The sequence below is a fragment of the Palaemon carinicauda genome, chromosome 23 (genome assembly GCF_036898095.1).
Source record: "Palaemon carinicauda isolate YSFRI2023 chromosome 23, ASM3689809v2, whole genome shotgun sequence".
Taxonomy (NCBI): domain Eukaryota; kingdom Metazoa; phylum Arthropoda; class Malacostraca; order Decapoda; family Palaemonidae; genus Palaemon; species Palaemon carinicauda.
Window position 1 is genome coordinate 1,006,159 of NC_090747.1, and position 4,540 is coordinate 1,010,698.

The window sequence follows — 4,540 nt, forward strand, 5'->3', positions numbered from 1 at the left end:
ATTAAGAAATAACCATTGTCATAGATAAAAGTTATATTTCCTAGATACTGAAAATGTTTGTAATTTTCTCGAATATATTTTAGATAATTGTGATCTTCCTGTTTATTATCATCGTGACACGTATTCAATACAATGCTATTTGATAACAATAACACGAATAGTATAAAGGCGTGATCTAATATTCCTTTTCTTTCATATATTTTTATGTAATCATGTATAAAGGTTTCAATTTTTTAATGACGTAAATTTTTAAACTAACATTTTCAAATAATTAATAATGAATTATATTAATTTTCATTAGAGAATAACTGCCACAATCACCAAGCAAAACTGTTATACTATGCATGTATAAACCAATATGGAATGAGGTGCCAACTTATCTATATATATTAGTCTGATAGTAAATAACAAGTAAAAAATTATATAGACAAAAATGTGTAGTTATCCACTCAACAATACTAGATGAGACATACACACCTTTATATATATTCAAAAAAATTTCAATTTCTTTTATAAAGATAAAGACTTTTATATATAGTTTTAATTTATGATATAATTAAGTATGTCAACTTTTCTGCTTTTAAATGCTTCATTTGTAGTTGTAATTTTTTCAATTAATCGATTTAATAACAGAATATTTTCCTGTTTAGCATTTTCATTGTTCATAAAATATAATTTTAACACTTCAAACAAAAAAATTAATAACGTTGTGGTATAACAATGTTCTTTTTCATTTTCTTAAATTTTTGAATTTGTGTTGGTGGTGAAATCACAAAATTTGTTTATATTTTGAGCACTTAAAATTATTTCCATGAAATTACAAGCATTAACTAAAAATAACAGTTTCGTGTTGGTTGAAACATTTTGTTGAGGGTTTTCCAAAAAATCATAAAATTCATGGAAATTATATTCTTTGTCCTTTTCGTCAAGAAAGTTAATATTATCATTAATTATAAAACTTAGTTTTTCCTTTTGATTAAAATTCACATTACATTCGCAAATAAAATTACGTATTTTTATTAGTTGCTCGGGTGGATTAGAATTGTAAATGGCTTTAAAGTTTCTATAATATTTTTAATAGTCCAAAGACTTTTTCTTTTAACAGGTTCAATCATATGAAGCTCAATATCACGTAAAACATCTTTTGCTCGTCCTTTTTCTTTTGAATTCATATTTTTTTTTAATTTAGAGCGGAAAACTAAGATGTTGTTGCATTAATAGTTGTCAACTCGCTTACTTATAACATTTTATATTATATTGAAACATATTTATATTTATGTATATACAGTATATATGGCTATCACGGTAATTTATTTAAGCCCCTAAAAATATGATACAAAAATATATATAAAACAAAAATAATTAATATACAATAAATATAGTAAATATAAAAAGGTCAAAAAATAGGACGAAGAATGATAAAAAGAAAGGTTGTTATACTACATATAAATATAAAATTTGACATTTTCAGTTCTATCATTTTCCCGGCCATACTATTACATTTGACACAAGTTGCTTTTTTCATAAAATCAATTATTAGTTCTTTGTCCATTTCAGGTTGATTAGAGCACATTGATATAAGATTTTGAGTGTGTTTACACTTTACAAATTAAAAGTATAATACACACGATATCTTATTCCATCAACGAATAATGACCGATAAACATCGATAAATAAAATAGATTTGCTATCAAAATTTAAAGCTGCAAAATTACAGAATTGGAAACTCATATCAACAAAACTTAGTATATCAATATTTTTTACTAAATCAAATAAATGTTTATTATGCTGTTTTTTGTCATAATTTAAAAACCTTTTATTACTAAGATCAACTGCAATATAAATGGTGGCCAAAGAATTGAGAACCTTTTCAAAATCTTTAAATTTTTCTGTTTTTTTTTTGGGGGGGGGGATAACAGAAAGTCCGTTTGATTAGTATTTTGGTTCTTTTTTTTTCTTGTATTCTGGGTAAAATAGCAGAATATTACTACTAGGGTTAATGCCAAGTTCTAGGATCTGTATTATATTTGTTTTTATTTATATATTACCAGTATTTGAAAAAAAAAAATTACCAAATTATTTCTCATGAAATATATCTATTTTATAAATAACCATTATAAAAGAAAAATTCTAGAATTTAAATATTAGCTTCCAAATGATATAAATAGTCAATAATATTTGAAGGTGAAGGGTAAAAATTATTAATGGTCATCGAAAATATTATGTTAAACATATAATCATTTTGTAATTCATTGAGATTTATAAATTCACTGCGTCGATTTTCATAATAATTCCATGAGCTCATTTTTTCACGTTCTATTGGTATAATATCATAATCATCATTTTTACTCATTATATTACTTTTTGTACTTTTGTTATAATGTGGGCGTTTCTTTTTTTCTTCTGTATGTTGACATTTCTCATTATTATTACTTGTATATTTTTCCTTTTGGATAATTTTACTACTTTCATCACAAAGTTTCCTTTTTTTGTTACTTGAATGCAATTATAATAATGACGTTCGAAAGATCTATCTGTTGTTAAACTTAAAGCTTTGTCTAACATGCAATATGCTGGGTGCTTATCCATATTTAATGTGAGAGGCATATCGTACTCTAGTTAAAGCCACAAAATATAAATTCCGCAATAAATCCATATGAGAATTAGTTTCTAAATCAATACCCACTTTGTGTTTTAAAGTTTTTCCTTGTACACTATGTGTTGTTAAAGCATAACCGAGTGTTATAGGAAACTGTTTGATGATTAAATAAACCTTATCTGTTCCGTGCTTATTTTTCAAATATTGCGTATCAAATGAATGTCTATTTAATTTGACAATCCTTTGATAATTATCTTCATCATTGTTATCATTATTATTATTATTATTATTACCAACCTCATCTAATTTTTGTTTTACTATAATTGCATCTACGTCATTAGTTTCATTGGTTAAAATTTTACATACTTTTGAAGACATTCCCTTTACAAGTCCACTCGATAAAATATTTGCCCGGCAAATACATATAGTTCCCTTATTTCTAATACTGAATCAATACCTATATTTGTGTATACATCATAATTCTTGTGTATTCCTTCATCTATTATCGCTGGAATTTTATAAATCATACATTCTCCTTCCTTTTCTAGTCGGTAAACATTTTCTTCGTGTCTTTTTTTGTTTGTGGCCACGATTAATACTTTTCTTCTATCGGGGCATAATTTGTAATCACTTAATGTTCCACCAATTTTTATATTTTCCTTAAAATAATGTATTTTACTTATTAGTGTCATTTTGTCTATACAGTTTTCAATTTCTAAAATATCACTAAAGCATGTGATAAATTCTTTAAAAATACTTTCATTGTGGCTTGCGAATCTTTGTTGGGTTTTCAAGCAATGTACATTTATTTGATTGTGTTTTCCCCAATCAACAAAATAATAACTATTTAATTTCAATTTTGGTGATACGGGGGGTAATTGATTTTTGCCATAAAATAATATATACATATATATATATATATATATATATATATATATATATATATATATATATATATACATATTTATATATATATATATATATATATATATATATATATATATATATATATATATATATATATATATATATATATATATATAGATAGATAGATAGATAGATAGATAGATAGATAGATATATATATATATAAAGATATATATATATATATATATATATATATATATATATATATATAGATATATATATATATATAGATAGATAGATAGATAGATAGATAGACAGATAGATAGATAGATATATATATAAAGATATATATATATATATATATATATATATATATATATATATATATATATATATATATATATATATATATTCACACACACACACATATATATATATATATATATATATATATATATATATATATATATATATATATATATATATATATATATATATATGTATATATATATATATATATATATATATATATATAGTTTGATTTATGGGAAAGGCACAAAGTAATAAGGCCAACGATAGACTAGTTATTAAAGAGCCTTAGTCTATTAAAACAACATATATATGATCATTCTTAAAATTGTGCTTATAATATTGCATTAGGATTCCTGGACAAACGACTTCAATTATATTTGATAACTTATCAAGTGAAGAATTTTTAAGGTTACTTCTTATTTTTTCCGCAATTTTCACATTTCTCGGCTATATTTTCACCTATTTTGAAATTGCTGATGTTCAAAATATCAAAACAAAAGGATTTGATAGCTTGATTAATTGTAATTTACCTTTGTTGCAGCGCTATGTAATTATTTGATGCTACAATTGTTAAATTTATCTTGTAACGGAGACTATTTCCATGAAATTCACTAAAAGCCTTAATATTATTTTGCAAAAAAGATTTTCCAGTCCCCGGAAGTCCATGACATGAATATATTGACAATTCATTGAATAGATTATTATATAACTCATCATCATTAATATTATTATTATTATCATCATAAATTTTTAATACAATGTT